The following is a 27,503-nucleotide window of genomic DNA, read 5'->3' on the forward strand; positions in this document are numbered from 1 at the left end:
ATCCTGCTTTTCTTGATAATTATGGGTTTATCAAGTCTAAAACATGAATTGAAGCTGATAAGGAACAACAGCTAATTTCAATGAGGTTTGGAGAAGGACCATTAGAGGACTGGGAGGAACCTAAACCATAAATTAAAGTGTTGTATATGCCAGCAGTAACTCTTTTTGCTCTGTTCCCTCTTCCCAGTGAACAAAGGATAGACAAAATGTGTTAAAACTCTATTTTAAAATATCTTTTGGTTATTCTATGAATTTTTACTTCCTTCTCAACACCACCTCCTCCTCTGCCCCACCCACCCCCATTTTTTTAACCTTATATTCAATTAGATTCTCCAAGGGAAAAAATATGCAAAACAACAACAAAAACTAAGAAAAGAAGAAATCTCACACTGAGTGCATTAATATGTTGACAGAGGTTGTACTTTTGCATGAGCTTGGCCTATGAATAGGAATTATACAGCCTTATGAGTGAGAAAATACATTTTAAGGTCTCTTTCTCACTCTCCAGATTTGTATTCTCTAGCTACACATGCAGAAAAAGTATGGAAGAAACGTCTACATTTGAAGGCAGCTGGATATATCTTCCAGAGATGAACATTTTACAAATGAAACCTATTTGCATATGAAAAAGCAATACTGACAAGCAGTTATCACCCTGTATCAAATGCAAACTCTGAGTTCAGCACAACTTAAAACTATTAAAAATTCTGATTCGAGAGAGACACCAAGGAATTAAGAGCTTGATCCAAAGCATACAGGAACTGATAACAAGGCTCATGTTTACTGCAACTGGATTTCAGTCATGTCCTGCTGGAATTTGTTTGTCTCCTGCAGAGAATGGACTTTACTTTCTGCAGTCTACTGCAGCTTTGTGTGGCTACAGCTGTGCAACATTCCAGACTTTTGTTTTACAGAAATCTACATTAATTTCCGATTCAAATTCATCCTGTCCATAGTCTCCATTCACCCCATCCCCAGTTCCCACCTTGTATCCTAGATCATATTTAATGCACAACAAACATCTTCCAGGAGCTGTGATCTTAGGAAGCTGAGCTCAATGTAGTGAAAAATTCAGTGTGGGTTCCAGACAACCATCCTCTAAATTAGGCAATTGATTCTATGCCCCCCTAAAAAGGAATTGTGACAATTTTTTGGTAGCAAATACCAGACCTGGCACCCAATAGATACACATACACTATCTCCTGTAAGCAAATTGTAGACTTCTCAATTTATTGGGAATCATCACCCCCCTCTACAGTGCCTAGATTTTCCTCAGTTGAGGCTGTTCAACGTGTACTGTCTCCATAGTCACTCCTTCTCACAGAACCTACTTCCAACTGTGCTTCTGCAATAAATCCTCCTACCAGCCTTTCCTCCCAGAGCTCCTACTGCAGAATCACAGAATCATCTAGGTTGGAAGAGACCTCCAAGATCACCTAGTCCAACCTTTGACCTAATGCTAACCAGTCCTCCACTAAACCATATCACTAAGCTCTACATCTAAACGTCTTTTAAAGACCTCCAGGGATGGTGACTCAACCACTTCCCTGGGCAACCCACTCCAATATCTAACAACCCTTTCAGTAAAGAAGTTCTTCCTAACATCCAATCTAAACCTCTCCTGGTGCAAATTTAGCCCATTCCCTCTTGTGCAGTTTCCCCAAATTCATTGAACCAGTTTATTTTTGTCTTAGAAGCCTTCCCCTTGGTTTGTGCACCTTAACAAAGAGCCTGCAGCAGCAGGTTGGCTCTAACCCAGCTGAGCTCCTCTTCACCACTTCCAGCAACTGCTGCCATGTTGCACAAGGGAAGTGACATTGCTTGCAAGTTGCGCCAGCTACAAGAGCAAATGGGAAGTCTTATGGGAGGTTAGGCTGAGGGGAGGGACAGTGCTTTGATTTTGGAAGAGTAGTAAGGTTCTGAGATTTAATCTTTGTGAGAACAACACCATATGTTGAGGTGAACCAGTTCTACCCACTCCAGCATCAGGCTCCTTGTAGATGCACAACTCCCCCTAAATATCAGAGATAGTACTCAAAGGTGCAGTCCTGACCAAAGCAGGGAAGGCTAAGTGCAATCCTCCATCATGGCCAAGAGATCATAATCTGCATCTCTCTTTGGTCTGATAAAACTTTATTGATTATATGTTTGAATAACAATTTTGGGTTTAGGAGGTTTACCTGTAGCGTAAGAGTTTTAGATTCTTTCCTGCTTTCACTGATTCAGACGGAATGTGTCCTATTCTAATTGTTTGAGAATTTCTGGGCCCTAACTGTTTAATGTTTTTAATTAAGAATGACCAACCATGTTGTTTTAGTTTCTTTAACTGGATAGCTAACACTGAGCAGCAGAAAAGCAAGTCATCTTAAGGAGAGACCTTACATCTGCATCAGTCTCATATAAAAACCCAAATGCTTGTGCAAACAATCATTCCCAAAATACACAAAAAGTTGTTCACCCAAGCTACTAACACAGAATGAATAAAATTGCACACTGGTCAAGTATTGAATATGAGATTTTGTGGTCATTTTCTGGCTTGGCATACAGATAATGGAACATCAGTGAGCAACTCTCAGAAAGAGATACACCCTAAGCACCCCATTTTGCAGAACTACTACTGCTGTAGTAGTGATGTTACCCTCCTAAAACCTAGCAGTAATCTGTAACCCAGGTAATTAAGCCTGCCTGAGAGCAGATGTATTTTCTCTTTTCCTGTTTCTGCAGCATGCTTCAGTTGTTATAGCTCATTTTAACAACCTTGTTCAGCTGCGTTTAGTCTTTTGAGATGTCAAATTGATTTTTATTCTAGCTACTAGACATTGCTCAAGATCATATATTATGGACAGTACTTCAGTGTCATCTAAGCCACTGCTGTAGTGGTGGCTATTTTGTAATGTAAAAACCCAGCTGTCTGCTGTGATGTGATAAGTGCTAAAAATGGTACATTGCAATCCAAGCTCCTGTAGCATTATAGCCAAGAGAGGATTACAAATGGGATGGCTGCTGTAAGGAAAGGCTTTATACAGTTGCACATACACACTTCAGTGATTCTATCATGGAGCGGAGAATGGCATTTTCACTTTTAAGAAAAATTTCTCTCTACAGTGTACTACTGGTACCTTGCTGACAATTACTGCTTCCTGCAATGAAGTGAGACCATATGCTCACAGGCCATGACATTTGATTAAAGACTGTAATACAGAGTCACCTGAGGAAGGAGATGTGTCATTAATGTGAGCATGAAGGAATTGATAGGTGTAGTGTCTCTCGACAGTATTTTGTAGGAAAGCAAGGGAAGGAAGTGGGTTAAAACAGAAAGAAATTAGAACAGGAGAATAACGATCAGAGCTGATAGCTTTAGATAATTCCCAGAGAGTAGGCAATTGATATCTTTTGCTTGGATGGAGTTCTTTCCTTCCTGCCCACAACAGCCTCCATCAGGTTACATATCACTGAAGTAGACTGAATCACTGCAAAGGGGAAGATCAGGAAGATCCCACAGGCAAGCGTAGGGACATCCAAACTGAAAAATTTGTAGCCTCACAGCTCAAACCTCACACAAGTCCATAAATGCAATTCCACTCCTAGGAGACATCAAGAAAATCACAATAATCTTGGAGGGGCTGGGGCTGCTGTACAGCCCCACTGTTAACTCATGATCTGATCTTTCTGTACTTGTTAAACTACAAGTTTAACAGCCCAACATGCTGTAGTAGTAAATAGGAAAAAAAAAATTGTCAGCATTCTTATGGAGCAGGGCCTTTATGTAAGTATATGGAAGTTTAATTTAGTAACTAAGTTTGACAAATACAGCCCAAAAGGTACTGTTTTACTCTTACACATGTTCATCCAGCTTCCAATGAAGCTAGGTAGGAGGCAGATAAAAAGTATCTAAGGTCAAAATGGGTCCCCCAAAATGAAATAAAAGCTACCTTTTTCCAATAGTGTTCTCACATTTGCTATGGAACACAGTGCACACAAGTATTTGGACCAATGTAGTACACTTAAGTCACTATAGTACATCTTATTTTTTGCAAGATACAAGAAGACTGGGTGAGGTTTACAGCCCGAGACACGACAGATTCCTGGGGAGCAAGCTTTTCTCAAAGATTTATTTATTACTATAAATATTACAAGCCTTTGATTTTAAACTACCATCTGAACATGCTGTGCTTTTTGCCTTCAAATTGCTTATCATTTTAGAAAGCAAATGACCAGAACAGGGAAAGTCACAGAATCATTTAATTCTCAGCTTTTTGTTCTCAATTCCATTTCATAGACAAACCATGGATAACAAATGAAGCTCAGCCTTTTAGTATTACATTTCATGCTTCCCAAATATAAAAATGCCATATACAATAATTAAAGGGCACGTAAAAAAATGATAAGCCTTACAAAAAGCCTGTCAGCAATAGAAATAACCAACATCAGCAACCTGAACTGAGAAAGAAAAATTCTTCAGAAGAGCATAACCCAGCCACCACAGCTGAAATGAACCCGGAACAAAACTCAAGAAAGTTTGCATTCTTGCCTTTCTGGCTTGGATGGGAGGTTTGAGAGGTAGCTCTAAAGCAGCCAAATATTTAGGACCACACTTCAAGAAATCCATTTCCTCCCTTAACACTGCTTGGGGACTTGCTCTTCATGACAACCCTCTTCGTCTGCATTCTTGTTCCAATCTTACCCAACTCTAGAGGCTGGAAAATAAAAAACTTAATGGCACAATATAATTGTGACAATGCAATCTTCTCGAAATACAGACAATAAAATCATCACAGATCACAAAATAAGTGTCAGCTAGCAAGTGTGACCAAAGGGCATTTGATAAGTACTGCCACACCCATTACTGCCTTCAAAATAAAAACTAATTGAAAAAAACTGACAAGAACAAATCATAAGGTATGTAATCTGTTTATGAAATGTATATAGGGGCAAGAGGAGTTTAAGGATGAAGTTGTACCACTGGCCTAAATTCAGGAGAAAATAAAGCAAGGGAAGCAGGGCGGCATTAAAAGTTTGCTTGGTGCAGCTCTTCAAAACAGTATCTGTCAATGCCAGAAAGCAGAATGAAGGCAGAGAACCTGGTGGGAATCCTGCCAAGGTACTCACAAACCTCATGAACAGGAGGGGGATCAGGCACTGGGTGCATTATAATTTGGGGTATTATAAAATATCCTTAATTTTGAAGATAAATGTGTTAGCTCTTTTAAATTAGGCAGTCACAAACATAAAAACACGGAAAAGATTCTTTTGAAATTACACAGCTGTAAGAGCAGGATAACAGCAGAGAGAGCTCCTAAGTACAAGGACCTGATCCTCCCCACTGCGTCATCCCCTGAGACTACATTGGACAAGACCCTTTGAACAATATCTTTACAGCTGTGTATTATAACACTACAACAAAAAAAAACAACAACAACAAAAATAAAAGTTTTATTCTTTACAGATAGCCTCCTGCAGGAAAAAGCAAACAAACAAACAAAGTGTGACCAATATGACCTGCAGCATTTTCCTCATAAGCAACATGAGGCACATCTCATCTCACTTTACCACTGCCTTTCCCCTTAGACATACAGCAGTGAGGCAACTCAGCAATAGGCCATCAGCCAGAATATCATAAGGATAGGAATTTTGTAAAATATCACAGACTATCCAAGAGAGCCATGAATAATAAAAAAAAAATATCTTAATTTGTTCTGTATAGTGACGTGTTTATTTCCAAGAACTGTAGTGGCATTGCTGTCCATGTGCACTAACGGCAAAGTGATCCTCCCAGGAATTCCAGACAGTGCACAGAGATGATAACTGTCAAGGAAAAATACTCCTCATGCTACATAATGCATCAAAATTTGGTGCACTGTTGTTTATTTCACTGTAGGATGACATAATGGGATGTTTTTTTCAATGTAGGCACAAGCATTGAGGTTAATGGTTGATCTGTAAATAGATCCTGTAAATATTCGTAATACTTAGCCCTTTAAAATAAAAGCTAGATAATTATATGTTCAGAGACATTAAGTTAATTGTTTTCACTAACCAGAAATACAGAAACTGCCATTATTTCCAGCAAATGGCTTTTATATTTCACATATCGAACTCAAGTGTCAAACAGACTATGATTTATGTCAGCTACACTGTATATTCCCCTCAAAGCTCTCCTGCAAAATGAAACGCCACAGGCAGGAGGAGAAACTAGAAAGGATGTCTACAGCAGCCTTCCTGCCCTTGACTGAGAGCTATGCAGGTAACAAACCTCACAACAAATGGACAGAATTTAAGGGGTTGTGGAAAAAATGGCTAAAACTGAATTAATTTATCCAGTTCTACAAGTATATTGTCTCCTTCACAAGCTTCAAAACTAGAGATTGTCTCATTGACCCTTTTGCCATTTTGTGTGGGAGAAAATTCATGAGGTTCATGTAACTTTAATAAGTTAATTAAGATGAAAAATGAGACTGAAAAGCATTGCGGACTCAGTTCATACTGTCCTTCTATCTTTGGTTTATCTAACCATCTTTGTCCAAGGAGACAAATTAAAATCTTCCTGGGACCAGGTATTTCTCTGGGTCAAAAGACACAGCAATTACTGCTTTATTGTTTTGTTTGTTGTTTCCTCTGTTCACTTAGTGCTCAACACAGACAGACTTATGACTCTGTAATGAAAAAAAAAAATTCAATGGTTTTGGAACCTAAAAGATGCAGCTCACTCAAGTCTCTTGTAGTTCAAAGATGATTCACGTTAAAGCAGGATAAAACTACAGCCCTCAAAAGCTGTTAAAATACCAAATGCACTGAAGTTGTACTGGTTATAGAGTCAGATTTAGCTGGCTCAGATTCCATACATGGCTCTGAAACTCATTTCTGCAAAGGCAGGTGTGAGGCCTTTAGATCTAAAGGAGGCTTGTTAGGGATGAAGGTGGAGCTCTGATGCAAGTTAAAAAATAAAATAAAATAGTTATCGGTGGCCAAAAACATACACAAACAAAACCCCAAAGCACTACTGTGTAAAGTACTTTAAATTAGTTAGTGGTGTGGTGAAAAAACAGAGAGCTTTGCAGTCCAAACTAGACATTAGGAATTGGGGCTCTATGCAGAGAAAGGAAAGAAAATCAAAACATGAAAAGCTTTTCCCCAGAGAAACCCTACAGGTTCCTCATTAATAAATTGTGAGTAGAATTCCTAAGAGACTGCCAGTACTTATAAATATGTGAAGCTGAATGATCTGTAAAACTCAGTTACCAGATTTCTTCCTCCCACTCTTTATGTTGATGACTTTCCCCTGGCACACCCCTCTTCTAAGGGCAACCTACAAAATATATTTAGTCAGTGTGGGTTGTGGTTTGTTAGACATCTGAGTCTATCCTAGCCAGACAACCCATCTCAGAATACATTTTAAAAAATCTAATAACTAAATTATAGTAATGGTCATTTGGAAGTTGCAATATGCCAACAGTCATTACACTGAAGGCCTTGATATTGTACAGTTTTCTCATTTTAAGAGACATAGGAAATAACTGGCTATCCATCATGGGCTGAGATATACTGGACATCCAGTGTCAACAAATTTGCTTATGTTTCAGAGTTCATTAAATCTATAAATCATCATCTGACTATTCTTTCCTTTGGTATCTGTAAAGACCTGACTCCAACTTTATATTGATGAAACTTTGCTCCAAGTAATATAACTCAGAGGCCTCCCAATCATTTCTTTATACTTGCTGTCATTTATACCAATGTGCAGGAAATGCTAACCCTTGGCTATATGAGAAAAGCCTGTTACCAGTTGTGTTTCACTCCCTCTGTACACAGCCTAACACAGCCTTGTGTGACAACTCCACAAATCTAACCCAATCCCGCAGCCTTGGCAGGGTCATCACTGCAGAACTGGATTAGCCAGGTTAAAATTTAGATACAACCTTCTCACCCCTAACACTTTTTTATTATCTTACCTTTGCTAAAGATTGCCATTGCTACATAGAAGATAATGTGAACATCCTTCATGAACACCAGTGCCAAGCTTGACTGAAACTACCATGGAGACCTGCCTGGGTTTTTACATGTTAAAGGAACAAACAAAACAAACAAACAAACAAACAAAAATCTACCCTTTCCCAGAAGAACAATGACTCTGGATCACCCTATCCACATTTACTGTGTATTTGTTTTGAAACTACTCCAAAAGGGGCATGGTTATTTATGCCAACATTTCCAAATGCTTAATTACACAAACCCTACCATCTGGAGGAAGAAAAGATTCAGAGGCTGTTTAGCCAAAACAAATTAAATTTTAACTCTGAGATATGAATGTATGTGCCTGGGAGGTCTCAGCTGGAGAGTCCACAGAGCTTTCAAACACAAGAGTTACCACAGTTTCTGAAGCTGACTGTGTCAGCTGGGTTGGGTTCTGGGTTGACTGCAGGAACAATTTCCAGAAATAGTGGGCCAAACCTTCCCCATTTCATTTCCTTAGAAATGTGGCAGGATTCCTGGAAAAAGAGCAGTCACTCTCTCATGTGGAGTTGCAATACTCTGATGGACTTTGGGCCCACAAATAGAAAACATTTTCATCCTCACAACTAGCCATTGACATGTAGTACATTATATTTTAAAGAGCCTCTACATATTTCAGGCAGCATGGCACTCCTGCACAGCCAAAACTCATTTTCAGTAACATTCTGACACATATTATATAGACAAAATGCTCCTTAGTTTAAATATTTCTAGCACCAAGTTTAGTCAAAATGCTAGGCATATCTTTGAAATATTTCAAAACAAGCAGGAGAGTTCACAGAAGAAAAAAAAAAAAAACCTGCAGAATGTTATAATATTTAGGCATCAGGCATACTGCTGCTAACTATACATTTTTTGATGCAAAGCAGACTTGAATGAGAAAATATTGCCAATATTGCTCATCTTAACATCATCTTCTCAAAAACAGTATACAATGGAGAAGCATTAAAGTTTCTTTTGTACATGTAGGGGAAGCCCTAAAACACTAACAGGTTTGCAAAATAAAAAGGTCATGTCATGTATCAGTAGCAGATTTAACAACAAAGCACAGGTCTCCTGATAACCATTTCTATATTTCTATGGAACTTAAAAAAAAAAAAAAAAAAAAAAAAAAAAGCATTTGGTTAGAGATAAGATCAAGTAATTCTTAGCTGGTATAAATGAGTATCTTTGAACTGAGCAGAACCAGTTTGTCCAGTGTGTCTCTCATTTGGACTATACTGGTTTTGAGGGCAGGACTGGAAGAATGACACCCAAGTTGACACTTCCAGCTAAGGATCTGACCCAACATATGCATTTAAGTACTAAAGAAACAGAGTCAGAGGAGAAGGAAATAGTCAGTACAAATGCTATGGTACTATGGACTGCTAGGAGAAGCACACTATTGTGATATAAGGACTCATAATTTGTGTAAAGAAGATAGCTGATGTTAATAAAGAAGGGGGAGATGTGGAAGTGTGGCCATGGGGGTCGACAAGCCCCATGGTTGGTGATAATATCAGTCTCTTAACGATGAGGCCACCAGGAATGTAAAGAGCTTAGAGGGAACAAAAAAGGGTGATTCAGGAGATGCTATGCCATCTCTGGGTGCTTGTTCTCCAGCAGTTAAGGCATGGGAGTTGCTGGGTGTTTGCTGTTGCCGGGCAAGGTTTTTTGACCAATGAAAAGTTGTTTTTGAAAAGGACTGCTGTGGGGCAAAGGGTATGTTATATATGGAGTGGTAATTAGTGTCCAGAAAATGGTTGATATTAATAAAGAAGGGGGAGATGTGGGAGTGTGGCCATGGGAGTTTGAAAGCCCCGTGGTTGAGATAACATCAGACTCTTAACGATGAGGCCATCAGGAATATAAAAGAGTTTAGAGGGAACAAAGAAGCGTGATTCAGGAGACTCCATGCAGTCTGGGGTTTCTTGTTCTCCAGCCATTAAGGCATGGAAGTTTCTGGGTGTTTGCTGTTGTTGTTACTTTCAAAGTTGTTTGACCAATGAAAAGTTGTTTTGAAAAGAACTGCTGTGGAGAGAAGGGTATAAGAGGGGAGCCTGCCCGCAAGATAAAAAAGGCAACGCGACCTGATGAAGTTATGTCATCAATAAAGAAGCAGGAAAAAGGAGTGAAGAGAAACAGGCTGGCAGAATGGAGACCAGGACGGGAACAGGCACTTTGATTGCCTCATGAAGATAGGTTCGGCCAAACTCAGCAAACTGCTCAGAGAGGCTCGTGCTGAAAGTCTCTGGAAGCAGGCGCACTGGAGCTGGAAAGAAGCTCAAGCTGAGAGAAGCGGACCTGTGCACACAACTGCCCCTCGCTGGTAAGCAGTTGCGCATTATGGGGAATCATATGTCCTTAGGAGCAAAGACTGTCCTGGTAACCTTACAGCTTATTCTCCTTATTAACAATCAGACAGTTTATGATCCGGAAATATGGGACCAAACTGAGGTCAAGGTGTGGGACTGCAACTAAAAACGACAAGGTTGCAGTGGGATTGCTCGGGGACTAGCAAGCAATCTCTGAGGCCTTAAAGAGCCCTGTGGGGCCACAATCAGAAACGTGTGGCTTGCCAGATAGTGAGGGCGCTGCGGGCTCCTTTACTGATCCGACTGTTACGCCATGGGCCCCTCTGCTGCTACAGCCATCGAAGGCTTTTGCTGTTCCGCCCCTGTAGTGGGTTTACGTGGCAAGGTTTTGGTAGCAGGGGGCCATAGGGGTGGTTTCTGTGAGAAAGATCTAGAAGCCGCCCCATGTTTGGGAAGGGCCCCGTTGTTTTCCAGATCTGAGCCAATAAGCGATGTTGTTTTGCGCCTCTGTGAGAGCATATTTAAGACAGGGAAAAAAAACGCTGCGCCACACACAGCAGCCGGGAGAGTCAAGGGAGTGAGAAACAGCCTTGCAGGTGCCAAGGTCAGTGTAGAAGGAGGGGGAGAGGTGCTCCAGGCGCCGGAGCAGAAGTCCCCTGCAGCCTGTGGTGAGGACCATGGTGAAGCAGGATGTCCCCCTGCAGCCCATGGAGTACCACGGTGGAGCAGGGTTTCATGCTGCAGCCCGTGGAGGAGACCACGGTGGAGCAGGTGGCCCTGCACCGACGGAGGCTGCTGCCTGTGGAAGACCCCTGCCGGAGCAGATTCTGGGCCAGACCTGTAGCCCGTGGAGAGGAGACCACGCAGGAGCAGGTGATCTGGCAGGAGCTGCTGCCCGTAGGGGAGCCAGGTTGGAGCAGTTTTCTCCTGAGGGATGGACCCCGTGGTACGGACCCATATCTGAAGCAGTTCTGGAAGAGCTGCTGCCTGTGGGAAGCCCACGCTGGATCAGTTCGTCAAGGACTGCATCCCGTGGGTGGGACCCCACAGCACAGGGGACGAGAGTGACCGAGAAGGAGCGGCAGAGAAGTGCTGTAGACTGACCATAACCCCCATTCCCCCGTTCCCCTGCGCCGCTCGGGGGGAGGAGGTGGAAGAGGGTGGATGGGGGGGGAGGTGCTTTTGGTTTCTTTCCTTTGTTTCTCACTTCTCTAGCTTGTTAGTAATGAGCAATAAATCTTACTATCTGTTTTCTTATGCTGAGTCTGGTTTGCCCGTTACACTAATTATTGTGTGATTTTCTCGTCCTTATCTCAATCCTTGAGCCCCTTTCACATATTTTCTCCCCATTCCTCTTTGAGGAGGGGGAGTGAGAGAGCGGCTGTAGTGGAGCTCGGCTGCCCACTCGAGCGGAACCACGACAGCCCCCTGTTGACCTGAATGTGCCATTTGACCCAGGCCTCATTGTCCTTGAAAAAGAGATGGATATGCTTTTCTTCGATCTGGGAAGAACGGGATACATAAGGCCCAAAGACCAAGTTGCTTGACAAGGCAAGACATATTGTTCAAAAGGAATGGAAAATGGAGACTTGTTTGTAGTCAAGAAAAGGAATGGAAAATGGAGACTGTTAAGTCATGGAACTTAGAGGATTGTTTTTTACCTTTTCTGATCATACATATGTATAGGTGTACTCGAGTTTAGTAAGTCATGGATTTTAAAGGATTGTTACCTTTCCTGATTGTACCTATGTATAGGCATACTCGCGATTAGTATGTAAAAGCGATATTCTATATATTTAGAATGTTTGATGTTTGTGTGTGCATGTTGGTGGAGCGTAGACTCCCCGCACACGCAGCGCTGTTTACTTACCTTTTATACCTTTTATACTTTTTAGACCTTTTATAAGTATAAATATTACTAAATTCAGATTGAGTTGAAACTTCATTTATAACAGGTATAAGAGGAGAACCTGTATATAATGCATAAATATAGAAAGAAGGAATGAATAGGGACAGGCTGGCAGAACAGAGACCAGGATGGGAACAGGCGCATTGATTGCCTCATGAAGATATGTTCAGCCAAACGCAGCAAACCGCTCAAAGAAGCTTGTACAGAAAGTCGCTGGAAATGGGCGCACCGGAGCTGGGAAGAAGCTTAAGCTGAGAGAAGCGGACCTGTGCACACAACTGCCCCTCGCTGGTAAGCAGTTGCGCATTATGGGGAATCATATGTCCTTAGGAGCAAAGACTGTCCTGGTAACCTTACAGCTTATTCTCCTTATTAACAATCGGACAGTTTATGATCCGGAAATATGGGACCAAATTGAGGTCAAGGTGTGGGACTCTGCTACTAAAAATGACAAGGTTGTGGCGGGATTGCTTGGTAGCTGGAGAGCAATCTCTGAGGCCTTAAAGAGCCATGTGGGGCCACAGTCAGAAACGTATGGTTTGCCAGACAGTAAGGGAGCTGCGGGTTTGTCCACCGATCCTTCTGCTGCTACTGCTGTCGCAGGCCCCTCTGCTGTTCCGCCCCCTGGTCATCTGGACATGCCTTTTGACCCAGGCCCTATTGGCCTTGAAAAGGAGATGGAAATGTTTCCCTTCGATCCAGGAAGAAGAGGATACATAAGGCCCGAAGGCTGAGTTGCTTAACAACCTAAAGCAAGACATGTTGTTCCCATGACTAGCCCTGGAATTCTCTGCTGTTTGTAATCAAGAAAATTAATTGAAAATGGTGTACACCAGAAGGCTGTGCTGCCATTCAGCAAGACCTGGACAGGATAGAGAGAGGGGTACGAAAAAAACAAATGAGGTTTAACAAGAGCAAGTGTAGAGTCCTGCACCTGGGAAGGAACAACCACATGTGTCAGTACAGGCTGGGGGATGACCTGCTGGAGAGGAGCTCTAAGGAGAAGGACCTGAGGGTCCTGGTGGACGACAGGTTGACCATGAGCCAGCACTGTGCACTCATGGCCAAGAGGGCCAATGGGATCCTGGTGTGCATTAAAAGAGCGTGGCCAGCAGGTCAAGGGAGACGATCCTCCCCCTCTACTCTGCCCTGGTCAGGCCTCACCTGGAGTACTGTGTACAGTTCTGGGCTCCCCAGTACAAAAAAGACAGGGATCTCCTGGAAAGAGTCCAGCGGAGGGCCACAAAGATGATACTGGGCCTGGAGCATCTTCCCTGTGAGGAAGGGCTGAGAGACCTGGGTCTGTTCAGCCTGGAGAAAAGAAGACTGAGAGGGGATCTCATCAATGTGTGTAAATACCTGAGGTGTGGGAGACAGAGGGATTTGGCCAACCTTTTTTCAGTGGTTTGCAGGGACAGGACAAGAAGTAATGGTCACAAGATAGAGCACAGGAAGTTCCACACCAACATGCGAAAGAATTTCTTCACGGTGAGGGTGACAGAGCACTGGAACAGGCTGCCCAGGGAGGTTGTGAAGTCTCCTTCTCTGGAGATATTTAAGTCCTGTCTGGATGTCTACCTGGGCAGCCTGCTCTGAGGAACGTGCTTTGGCAGGGGGGTTTGACCCGATGATCTTTCGAGGTCCCTTCCAACCCCTTCAATTCTGTGATCCTGTGACTTTAAGTCATGGAAGATATGGGAGCACTTCATCGAGGATTACCAACTCCAACTACGCCCCCCCAGACATGGACATTAATACTTATAGAAGTACAGGATTGTTTGTTAAACACTTGCCTTTTAAAACTTTGTCATGTTTATGTTTCTATTGATACCTTTTCTGATTGTACATTGTCCTGGTTTCAGTTAGAACAGAGTTAATTTTCCTCCTAGTAGCTGGTAGGGTGCTATGTTTTGGATTAGGATGAGAAGAGTGCTGATAACACCCCGATGTTTTAATTGTTGCAGAGCAGTGCTTATACTAAGCCAAGGACGTCTCAGTTTCTTGCTCTGTCCTGCCAGCAGGCAGGCTGGGCGTGCAGCAAAAGCTGGGAGGGGACAGACCCAGGACAGGTGACCCAAACTAGCCAAAGGGGCCATACCATCTGACGTCATGCTAAACAATATATAGGGGTAGCCAGCCGGGGGAGGGGGCCGGACTGCTCGGGGTTAGGCTGGGCATCGGTCAGCGGGTGGTGAGCTATTGCATTGTGCATCACTTGTTTGTACACATTATTATTAGTAGTACTATTATCATCATTGTTATTGTTATTATTATTATTATTTTCCTGTCTTACTAAACTGTCTTTATCTCAACTCACAGGCTTCACTTTCCCATTTCTCTCCCCCATCCCAGAGAGAGAGGGGGGAGGGTGAGCGAACAGCTGTGGCTGTGTGGTGTTTAGCTGCCGGCTGGGTTAAACCACAACATACATATGTATAGGTGTACTTGGGTTTAATATGTAAAAGCAATGTTCTGTATATTTAGAAAGTTCAATGTTAGTGTGTACGTGTTGGTAGAGCGTAGACTCTCCGTGCACTCAGCACTGTTTACTCACCTTTTATAAATATTAATAAATTCAGATTGAGTTGTATCTTCATTTATAACACTACTGAATTTGAGATGAACACAGCATCACTCTCATATTAACCAGGGTCACTGCAAAGAAAGAGCCTTACAACCTTTAGACTTTAGTGTCAGATATTGTCTCTGCCACTTGTTCTTATTTTATTTATACCTTGACTTTTATTTTTATTTTATCCTACATCTCACTCTCTTTTGAAGTCTTTGTTACTATGGAAACAATTACAGTATGGCAGTACACACAGCCTAGTGATGCCTCACAGTGAAAAAGAATTAACAAGAGTGTTGGGCAAAAAAGACCAATTTGAAATCATAAAGCTATAAGACAGCCTGTCAAATCCTCTTTAGCTCCCTAATTCCCTGCTGATGAAGTCAGAAGGGTTAGTTTATGCAGTTTAAATAAGTGGTTTTGCCTGAAGTGAGTTTGAGGAGACCTCACACACACACTTAACTGTGGTAGAAAACAGGCTTGTGCCACCTCAGCACAACTGGAAATGACCAGCAGCTAGGCACGACACAGAGCCTTCTGCTGGAAAAGAACCTTCACAGACTTAGATGCCTGCTATAATATATGCGCTGCACTGGAGAATTAAATTTGACCTGAACTGTTCTTTGGGATTCACAGCAACAAGCACAGGTCACGCTATAAAATTTCTGTAACCTTCAGAATGATGCAGGTCCATCCAGACTGCTTTTTAAGGATGCATTCTGGACTGTGTAACCTAAACTATGCACAGCACGTTTCTGGAGAAAAACAGAAAAAAGACACAGGATGAAATGAAAGTAGGGCCATTCTAACAGTTCAGCTAAAGAGGAACTGCGGAAGAGCACACTGGCTTGGTGGTGTTTTGTTTTGCTTTTCAGTATAGGCATACACTACAACTATCCTGAAGAGAAAAGAGGCTCAAGGAGCACATTTAAGAACTAGCCCCTAATTATCTGCAGTGCTTAACTGCTAGCATACTCACCAGCTCTGTCCCTGATCTGCTCCAGCCACCTCCCTCCTAATCCACTGCAAAACGAGCTAGGCTTAAGTTCTGCAGACACGTTCCTATCAATTCATGCAATTTTATAGATAGGGCCCTCTTTTACAGATCTGTGGCCCTCTTTCCTTCAGTGTAGTAGATATAGCCATGCCTCTCATATCACAGGAGCTATCAGAAAAAACATGTATACAAGCTCTTCCCCACTGCACACAAAGCCAGCTGCTTTGATCCTGAAAAACAAAAAGCATTGAAAAACCTGGCCAGAAACACAATCCCATTTCCTAAATGAGCCTGAGGTGTACCCTAGGGACCCACGGGTTAAAGAGAAAATCAGGAAGGTATTTGGAAGAGAAGCTGGTCTTACCCAGTAGTAGTGAGATCCCACTGCAGCTATGGAAAGCAACGGGTTAAGTTCAATGGATGAAACCCTGGGTTAATATTGCAGTACATCTACTATATATATATTTTTACTTCAATTAGAAGATATTATCGGATGCTAGATGGCTATCATATCAGATTCTTTTAAGAACAGAAAAGAGAGCATACAATCCCTGTAAGTTGATTATTCCAGAGAGTTGGTTTTTTTTTTAGATGTCTGCATGTTTGTTTTTTTTTATTTGTAATAGAGGTAACAATGTTTAGGAAGACTAACATACTAAATTCTGATTTCCTTCCATCCTGGTATTTTTTCTCCAGTATAATTTCTCACTGTCCAGCACTACAGAGTTGTGTCAGATGCCTTTCTGCACAGAAAGGCTTTCTTACTGCATTTCAAAACTGTCTGTTCAAGGGCAATGGATCATAAAGTATATTTATTACCTTCCACTGTATATACCACTTTTCTTTAAGTTCTTCTTCACTATTATTAATTTCTAGTCAGGAAAAAGTCCCCTGAGCTTTCCAGCAATACTAATACACTGAATCTTATTAACTAGTGATACTTTTTCTCCCAGGAAAAGAACTGATTTATTAAATCCCCTTTGACTTCACTGTGAATTTGGAATGAACAAGAAATATAGATATGAGCATGAAACGCTAGTGAAATCTGGAACACCGCAGAAGTCATTCATTTGACTTGAAAATCTAAGTGAAATTCTCCATCAGCGTGTAGAAATTGTTGGTTTAGTTAATTATATTTGTTGCTTGACTATCCAAAGACGGAAATCATGCCTGGACAGCGGTCAGGAACAATTCCAGGATGCCTCTCAAAAATAAAAACTTGCACTAAAGGAGATAGGTGCTCTTCAAATAACTCTTCTTTTGCAGTAAGAGAGGGAGGAACAACTCCGTAAAGAAAGGTGAAGGAATCCCAGCTTGAGATACGAGATGAACTCTGTCCTTCTCATAAGGATCCAATCATACTGGTCTACAGAAGCTGTGTTTTATCATCCTCCATCACAGCCCCTGGGGATTTATTGCCACACACGTATCAACTGGAGAGCCATATATGCTTTCCTCCTTGAACAGCCAAAGCAACAAACACTTGCTTTGAAAACAGCTGTACTAGAGACAAATCCTTCGGGCAGGGAGGCGGATATCAGTGGCAGTATTTTAAAGAGAAGTGAAGGTATATACCAAAGCAGTAAGTGATATTTCAGACTGTGTACAACTTGTGTGACTTTTCAGTACACTTTCTCTGAAGTTATGAAAGTTATGAAATGTGTTCAATGAACTTTATACATATGAAACAAGTTTCTGCCTGAAAACATTTATTTTGTCTGAAAAGTGATGCTCATTTTTTTTAAGTAACACTGCATATAGGATAAGTCCTCTAGTGACATCTCTATGAACTATAGTATGTGTGTGGAGGGCAATTTTAGCTAACTAGAAGCTAGAAACCTAAGCTAAATTGAGGTGAATCTCACTTAAGAGGACTGTTTCAGAAGACACCACAGATTTTAGGTTCAATTTTAAAATAAACATACAAAATGGAGATAGGACAAGAACTTCATTATTGTCAGCAATAAGAAAACTTAAGATTTCTTTAAGCTTCAAGGAAAAGTTTTAAAATAAAAACAAACCAACAATAACAACCACAAAACTTCTAATTGAATAACAAACTGATTTAAAAGGTAAGATATTGCAGTGTAAAAATAAATAGAAACCTCATTCCAGCCTTCTTACTAAATTATGTTTTCTGGACACATACGTTAACATGAACAATTTTGACATCAAACAGCAAGTAAAACCTAGAAAACAATGCCAGAAGGTCCTTGAGGGAACAACTAATCTACCTCTTGCTTCAGAAGAGGACTGTCCTGTCCTGTCTTAAACCTAGGTCACACTTTAAGACACTGGCTCTGCTTTTAACACCTTTGGTATTGAAATTCCCATAGAATCCTTAGGCAAGTTATCCCCATGCTTTATATTATCATGACTGCTAGAAATATTTTCATACTGTTAAATCTGAATCTTTCTTACTGAAATTTACTTGTCATCTTAATACTGTATTCTCTTTTGCAACACCCTTGTACGTGTTTAAGGAGTGCTGTCATTTTTCTTTAATCACTCGTGGAAGAAGCAATCCTAGTTCTGTCAATCAGTTCTTGATTGTCAGGCTAGGAAACAGAGCTCTCTTCTTGGAACTCTGCAGTATATGCTGCAGTTTGCTGCAAATGCATGCTCTCCCAATTAAGGGAATTTCATCTCAACCAAATTGCTATTCAAATAACCTATTAAGATTATGTTGTACTATCAACTCTCAAGTATTCACTACTGATTAAAGTGATCTTTTCCATGAAGAGGAATAGAAATACAGAGTTCTTCAAAGTCAATAAAACAATAACAGTCCTCATTCATCTCTTATTTTTGCTGGCTTGAAATTCCAGTATCATAGAAATTTCACAGAAGAAAAGAGCTCAGCATGATCGTATAGAGACACAACAAAAGGCTGAAGAAGGCTTACAGGATGTCACAGACAATTTGTTAACTAGATATAAATATTCGGCAACTCTTATTTGAAAATTTTTACCATTCTGTGAAACAGCAGTGTTATTACACGTCTGCAGTGGTTTACTGAATTATGCAAACAAATTGTGACAACAGCTGTTTGAAAGCCAGAGGGAAGTGATTTTCAGATTTAATTCTTAATAAAGAAAAACATTTGAAGCAATGCTGTCACCTCTGCTAACTTGATTCATACCACCTATGAGCAAGAGGAAAACTAACTGTAGCTTAAATGTAATTACATCTAGTATAAACAAAAGAAAAAGACTAAATTAGTTGTTAGATGCAGAGATATGAGAAGAAAAAAAAAGTCACTTATTTAGTTCTTTTGAAGTAGGAAAGCAATTAGTGCAGCACGGGCTTTAAAGTCAGAAGAAGAAAAAGAAGGGACACATCATAGTAAAGGAAAGAAAGATTTCGCAAGTCATACAAGTTTATAACATCAGTTGAGTCTAAGAAATTGGAAAAAAAAACAAAATCCACAAATAAAGTCTGGTAGAAAAAGAAGTACTTGCAGTTACGAGTGATTCACCTTTTGCTAAAGAATCAAATCATAGAAGCTGTAAAGAATTCAATAGTGTTAAATATTTTAAATAAATTTAGTAGCAATGAGTCTGATTTCCCTTGAGAAAGCAAGCAATAGGAGAAAGTATATCTGATTTCCCTGGGATCATTAATAAGCTGTCCAAGTTAAATTTGTTTATCTTCTAATGAATCACCGCATTTCCAAAATTAATTAAAACAATATGTGTAACAGCCATATTTGACTGTAAAAATAAGGAATACATAGATCCAACAAAAAACTCACTGCAGGATATAAAATTCCATATACACTAGTTGCATCTTCACTGAATCTAGAATATGTTTCAGTTTTCTGTCTGGAAGACAAATGCTTTCTTTCTCTCCTGGAAGATCCACTGAGATTTCAGAAACTGTTCTGTTTCATATGTCACCTATTGAGGGATCAAGTTTAGGCCTTGCTTTAGAAAGCTGTCTTCTTCCCCTAAACTAAGACAACCTGTTAAGTACATCAATTACACTGACATGTCCTCAGGAAAAAAAAAAAAAAAGAAAAAAAAAGTTTTCAGCATCTATAAATGAAGAACACAAATTTTATTTTTCTGAAAAGTCCTCATCAACAGTCTCAAGTGGAGACTTACGGCCCCAGTTCTATACCTGCCATCTCTCAGATGTACCATTCTGAAGTCCTGTAGAGGTCCACTTACTTAAATGTAGGATAAAGATCACAGTCAATGAGAACAGAGAATAAGCTTTGTGAAAAAAAACAGAAAGTTAAACATTTCAACTAGACTCTTATTGCTTTGTAAAGCTTTGCATTTGCAACAATAAAGGTTGTTTTTCCTTGAGTTTGACCAGAAACATGAATGACTGTCAAAGAACACCAGATAAGCTGGTTGGAGGGGACCTCTGGAGTCCAGCCACCTGCTTTAAGTGGGCTGACTGCCAACACCTGACCAGGTCAGCTGTGGCTTTTCCTAACCAAGTCATGAAAGCCTGCAGGGATGGAGATTTCACCACATCCAACAGGTCCCTATGCTGTGCCAAATTCCTCGTAAAAAGCTTTTCCTAATACCAGTCTGGATTTGCCTTAATTTGCAGCTGTTGCCTTGGGCAACTGTATAGACAGTGTACTATGTTCCACTACTGTTGAGCTCTAGCTTTTTTTTTTTTTTTTTTCTTTTTACCTCCCCCTCCACAGTTATGAATGCAATGAGACTGCCCCTAAGGTCCATCTTTGCCAGACTAAACCAGTCCAGCTCCCTCCCTCTCCCTATGTGCTGTTATCCTGGCAGCTCCTTGCTAGACCCATTCTAGTTTCACAGCAGCCATCCAGAAATGGGGGGCCCCAAAACTGAACCCAGAAATCCACGAAGGCAAGGCTGTAAGACTTATCTTGGTCTGATAGCTGTGCTCCTCCTAAAATAGTCAAGCATACAGTCTGCCTTATTCATGATGAGAGCACAGTTCTGACTCCTGTTTAATCTGGTATCAACTGTAACACTTTGGTTTTCAGTAGAATTTTTAGCCCATTAATACTTTTTCCCCCAGCCCTCTAACAGCTATCATCCAGATGAAAAACAAACAAGCAAACACAAAACAAACCATCACTGAATTGCCAGAAATCAGATTACACCTAGTTTTCTATATAGAGTTAAAGCAACAAGAGGATGAAGTATGTTAAACCTCTGGTATGTTGTGGAATAAAGACCACACATAAAACAGGGTTCTTTTAGGATCACTAACTGCTACTTCTTCATTGATGACATAACTTCAACTCTCGCTTACTGGGGGCGTAACTTCTCTCACACTGACAGCACAACTTCATTATCCCTTCCCGTGGACAGGCTCCCTTCTTATACCATTCACCACCCAGCAGTACTTTTCCACTCACTATTCACTGGTCAACAATTTTGCCTGAGAACAGCAAACACCCTGCAACTTCCATGCCTTAACTGCTGGAGAACAAGCAGTCTGAGACAGCATGGTGTCCACTGAATCACCCTTTTTTGTTCCCTCTAAACTCTTAGTGATTCATTCCTGATGGCCTTAACATTAAGAACCCGATGTTATCACCAACCATGGGGCTTGTGGACTATCCGGCAAACCACACGTTTCTGACTGTGGCCCCACTGGGCTCTTTAAGGCCTCAGAGACTGCTTGCTAGGCGCTGAGCAATCCCACTGCAACCTTGTCGTTTTTAGTTGCAGTCCCACACCTTGACCTCAGTTTGGTCCCATATTTCCGGATCATAAACTGTCTGATTGTTAATAAGGAGAATAAGCTGTAAGGTTACCAGGACAGTCTTTGCTCCTAAGGACATATGATTCCCCATAATGCGCAACTGCTTACCAGCGAGGGGCAGTTGTGTGCACAGGTCCGCTTCTCTCAGCTTAAGCTTCTTCCCAGCTCCGGTGCGCCCATTTCCAGCGACTTTCTGTATGAGCTTCTTTGAGCGGTTTGCTGAGTTTGGCTGAACATATCTTCATGAGGCAATCCATGCGCCTGTTCCCATCCTGGTCTCTGTTCTGCCAGCCTGTCCCTATTCATTCCTTCGTTCTTTATTGATGCATTATATACAGGTCCCCCTCTTACACCCTTTGCCCCACAGCAGTCCTTTTCAAAAACAACTTTTCATTGGTCAAAAAACCTTGCCCGGCAACAGCAAACACCCAGCAACTCCCATGCCTTAACTGCTGGAGAACAAGCACCCAGAGATGGCATAGCATCTCCTGAATCACCCTTTTTTGTTCCCTCTAAACTCTTTACATTCCTGATGGCCTCATCGTTAAGAGATTGATGTTATCACCAACCATGGGGCTTGTCGACCCCCATGGCCACACTCCCACATCTCCCCCTTCTTTATTAACATCAGCCACCTTCTTGACATAATTTATTACTCCATATATCACAATAAAATGTTGAAATATTGTTTGAAATGTATTAATTGCAAGAAAGAGTATACAGGTTGAAACCCCACAGATGAACCTTTCCCTTATTCCCACCTTTCTCTTTAAAGTAGCCCACATAGGTCCAGGCACTCATCCTACCCATTAGTTGCTTTCCAATGTTACTTAGAGAGAATCCTGGTTAACTGTCCCACAAGGCATTAAAATGGAGAAAAAAAAATCTTTATAAACCTACTATCTCTGTTAAAACGTAATTGCATATTTTAAGGGGAAAAAGTTTCAAATAATCATCTGCCTTTTTTTCTGCCTGTAGAGACAATGTAAAATTTCTGATTTATTTACATTGTGTGTCAGAAACCGAGCTTTCCAAATAAAAAAAACTGTGGATAACTAGCAGTATTGTTACCTAATAAGTAACAGTAGGATCAATGAACCTTTACTGATAAAAATCAGCTAACACCTGTATAAGGAATAATGCTTTTAAAAATGCAGTTGGATACATATGTCTCAAATGCTTAGATGTTCCAAGTGGCTATAATTTACGTCATACATTCTTCCAGGGTGAAACTAATAACATTTGTTTAACTATTTTGGTTAAAAATCAAACCAAAATACTTGTGCAAGAAGAAATACAGTTTAAATGGGAAAGCAACCAATGTTGCTTGTCTTGCAAAGAAAACTAACTTTTAACTTTGTAAATAGCTTTGAATTTTCTTGTCCATCAGGACTAATGAGAAATGAAGAATGTATTAATATTCACTTTAGAACATTCAACAAGTTAGTGGAACTGGACAGGTCTGAAAACATAGGGGGCAACTTTACTTCTCTTTGGCATAACGGAATTATCAGAAGGTGAACAAAAAATACTAGAACCTGGAATGGATGTCCACGTTTGTTTTCCTGACACTGGAAGTCTCACATATAATTAGACAGGTAATAAAAGTATGTAGTAAAGAGCACCACAGTGACTTGTTTAACATTTAAATTTGAGAATACATTTTATAGGTCTGGCAAGCAGTACTAAGTACTTCTTTTTTGTCTAAGAGTTGTTAAGGAAATATCAATGCTTGTTAACAGTGTGATCTATTATCAACTGTTGAACATTCAGCTATTCAGAAAGGATTCCTAACATCTGCCACACAGCCTATGTCTCGGTGCTTGAAAAAGGACACAGTAAACAATGCATCAAGCTAATACACATTCTAAAGTTATCCCCAGGTTGTACTAAAGGCCACAAGATAAAGCTTCTATTAAGGTTAGATTCTCTAACTTCTGGGGGGAGACAGTGCCAGGAACTGCGTAACATTGGTTGAAGAAGAAGCTATCTGTAAAAGAACACATGACATATAGCTCAACACAAGCTCAGAAACAGACGAGTAGCTTGTATGCAGGCATGGAAATATAACTAAAACCTTAAGTAATTTCTGAGGCTTTACTCCTGACCTGGATAGATTAAGTTGGAGTGAACAGCAGTGTTCATCATTTCTATATTTCATATTTCAGTGTATCCTTGAGCAAGACATACTGCCCCCATTTCCAGCCAAAGAAAGCAACCACAACATCGCACAGACCGCATTCCTCCCCTTGCCCTGCCTCATCGAAGTCTGGTGTGCTAGTGGGGCTATTTTATATACACGCAATCAATAAATTAAGATTCAATTTTGATTGCAGAAAAGATAGTCCTACATAATCGTAAAACTCAGTATTTTACTTCCTTCCAACAATTAACTGGTTAATGAATAGAGATGCTTGAACTGAAAACAAAAATTAGCATATGTCAAGACAAATAAATTACTAAAGCAAAATATTTCATTTTAATCTAATGACAGTACCTTCCTGGGTGGTAGTCGGAAGCAACAGAAAGTTGGCTTTCCAATAAATAAAAAGCTCAAGAAGGAATTTAATGGAAGAGAGGGCCTAAATGAATATTACTCCATCAGAGCAGCTGAAGATTTGAAGACTAATGCTCTCAGCAAGGGATGCTAGAGCATTCCAGCTGTATGCAGAGAACTGATTGTTGTGAAGCATATTAACGCTATGCAGAGTTGAGTTGCTAGCACTGACAAGTGATGAGTCATTAATGAATTTCAGGTAAAAATAAAAGATAAAAGTATGAGTGATAGTGGAAAAAAAAGCAACTTTGAAGGCTCTTAAATAAAATTATAAAAAAAAAACAGATGAACAATGCTTGAATCAGAGTAGATGTGTGAATGTGTATTTCAATTCCTCAAAAAATGGAAAAGAACACATCACAGGTCTAGTAGAAGATGAAGACAATTACAATAATAGACTGAGAAAGGACCAATTGTGTTATAAGGAGAAGTAGAAATCTCAAGAGCCATACGTACATTCATTTGCTAACCTTAGTCATGTTACCTGATACCTGCTAATCCAGTCTCAAATGATTCACTACACTTCAAACTCAGTTATTACAGCTGTCTATAAATAATAGTCTCTTAAATTCCAATAATTATGGACTTGATGTTGCAGTAAAATCCAATCTGGACAAAAGCTACTGTACATGACAAATGCTCAAAAAAATTACAAGAATAAAAGTTTATGGATTTTACCCACTAGAAAACAGTGAAATGTTCAATTTAAGCAGACTAAAAGCAATCAGTTTTCAGTATTTCATCAAAAACTTGGACTATTTCAGAACAAAGGCATTCCCCAAAAACCTCTGTTTAGCTGAAGAGGCTGTTTTTCAGTGAAAACAATTCTCATGTGAAAATACTTATTCATATGCTGTGTATAACACTTAGAAATATTTATACACAGTTTTGAGAAGATAAAGATAAGTAAAAGAAACTAAAGAGGCCTCTAATATCAAATACTATCATCCTGCATAGGAAACAAAAAAATTTTGACCAGTATCTTCTTAGCCTTTTTTGATACACTAAACAGAGCTTAGGGATATGGTTTAGTGGGGACTGTTAGCGTTAGGTCAGAGGTTGGACTCGATGATCTTGAGGTCTCTTCCAACGTAGAAATTCTGTGATTCTGTGATTCATGGTCCCACAAACAACAAATCATTCTTAGAGCTTCTCTATTTAATCCTTTCCTTTTTTTTTTTTTTTTTTTTTTTTCCCTGTAAACTTTTGTGCATTGAGGTACAAGGGCCAGTTGCATGCAGTCAGGAGTAAGTTATCTGTTTAAAAATCAAAGGTCACTTCCATTGCAGGAAAGTACAAAGGCTGACATTAGCCAACCTCCATTATTAAAATATTAAATCTCAATTAAAAAAAAATCCCATTTCTCCAAGTTTATAACAGCATTTACCTTTACCTATACTTTTACTGCTGCTCAATGTTAATATTTTTCCCTTTTCAATGGGCTAAATTTTAGAATGAGAAAACATAAAACAGCAAGAGTTTACTTCATATTCAAGCCCTCAGATATACTCCTGGTTAAAAATAAATATCATACCACAAACCATGGCTTCTCATGCAAAGTAAACAAAATCTTCACTGGAGGAACAACCTGCAAAGCTGCACAAACTCTAAGAAGTGAGACCCTTTCTAAAAAAACAGGCACTGTCAGTCTGCTTGTTGTTCTGAGGTCTAGCACAGGAGAGAATAAGAAGCAGAATGATGCTGGCTACAACTACAAGTTCAGAAAGCTAGCTGTAAGGCAGGAAAAGCCTACTGCACATTTCTCAGAAATGAGATGGAGAAAAGGAATGTAAAAATTAATGAGTAGGGAAGCAGAAGGAAAGTTTGAGAAAGGAAAGCAGTACTTCCCCCTGTGACAAAGCCATCTTTCACAGTTGTCAGAGTTTAGTTTATTATGCCATATTGAAAGGAGCACGTGTATTTACCTGTTTTTTGTTGTTGTTGTTAACATTCATCTGGATAAATGTAACAACTAGCAAAGCTGCACAGAAACTGAAAAGGAAACACATCTTTCCATGGCAGAAAATATTATACTGTCACTTAGGCCGACTGAAACCCCAGGGTTAGATGAAAAAGGAAATTTCAATGAAATATTTGGAGATTCTCCAAAAGCCATAAAACGATTCATATTACATTTAAGTACAGTCAGGAGCTGGGCTCCAAGCTGTCATTTGGATTTGAAACCTCCCTTGTGATCACAATGCTCTATTCAAATATGGGTATATGACTTTACTTCAGAACCTAAGTCCAAAGATGCACAGACTAACTCCCGAAGTAGCTCTGCAGTACAGAAACAAGCTTATATGCACAGTCAGACATTTGGCAAAACAACCACAAAAGGCTGGAGCTCTCACCATTATGCACAGGATCAGTCCCAGGCACCGCTGAATGATTATAGAATGAAAGAAGGAAAACACACATTTAGAGAATACTGGGAGAAAAAAGGACGGAAAAGGACGGAAAAGTCTGTTAAGAAGCAAGCTGCAATTCAGCTCCTGAGGAGTTATTCTCAGGTGAAAATATACAGCCTGTGAGCTCAAGAATTGCCTGGCAAATGTAATTTACTCAAACCTGAAGGTATGCATCACAACAATTTTCTTCTAAAAATTTCTGTAGTGACAATTGGGCTTTAATGAGATGATTAAAATCAAATACAGACATACATTTATACTACTGTCCACCCTTAGTGTTTTTGGGAAACACTGGCAAAGCAACAGAGGAGATCCTGAAGAGTGAGATGCCAAACCCTGGATTACCTCTGTAAACCATAAATAAGGAATGCCTTAGCCTCAGACTTGTTAATCTGGAGCATTACATGAGCAGCGCATTTGTTTAAAATTTAAAAATGTGGCATCCAGAAAAGCATGATATCTACCTTACAATAAAATGTTAGTGGAGAACAAATACAGAAATACTTTCCAAAAGAACATTTGAAATAGAAAAAAAAATAATTTATATATATACACAATGAGGATTTCTTCTCTAGAACTCCTTTAACTCCTTGAAAGTCTTACCAATAGACTGAAAACAGTAGATCATAAAAATGGACAATAGTCTATTAAAAAAAAAAGATGACACCCCCCATTTCAGTCATTTCTTCATTTCTCATCTCACTGCTCTTACCAGTTATTTGTTCAGTTAGTATAACCCTCAGCCATATAATATGTAAAGCAATAAGCATCAGTTCTCTGGTGAATTTTTAAACCTACACGAATCCCATTATAATTTACACTACAATAGAAAACTTCAGAGAATATCACTCATTCCATTTAGCTCACCTTAATACCTTTTTACTCTTCATTACTCCCTGTTCTATACAACATATTGCAGAGCTGAACTGGATCATTACCTTAGTCTAAATCATCCCTGCCCTGTCAAATGGACTTGATTTAGTAAATTGTAGAAGATTGTCATCTCACACTTGCTTGTGATGCTTTTGCTGCCCCAGGTCTTATTAC

The 27,503-nt window shown here is 40.1% G+C and overlaps 1 long non-coding RNA gene across 1 annotated transcript in view; it reads right to left on the reverse strand.

The window, feature by feature from the left end:
• The window catches only part of LOC137850532 (uncharacterized), an 85,909-nt gene extending 63,784 nt beyond the window's left edge, over window positions 1-22,125 (reverse strand). Inside the window, exon 1 of the long non-coding RNA XR_011092583.1 lies at window positions 21,597-22,125. This is a non-coding gene — a long non-coding RNA (uncharacterized lncRNA). The remainder of the gene's footprint in view (window positions 1-21,596) is intronic.
• Window positions 22,126-27,503: the final 5,378 nt, after the last annotated feature.

Source organism: Anas acuta, chromosome 2 (genome assembly GCF_963932015.1).
Source record: "Anas acuta chromosome 2, bAnaAcu1.1, whole genome shotgun sequence".
Taxonomy (NCBI): Eukaryota; Metazoa; Chordata; class Aves; order Anseriformes; family Anatidae; genus Anas; species Anas acuta.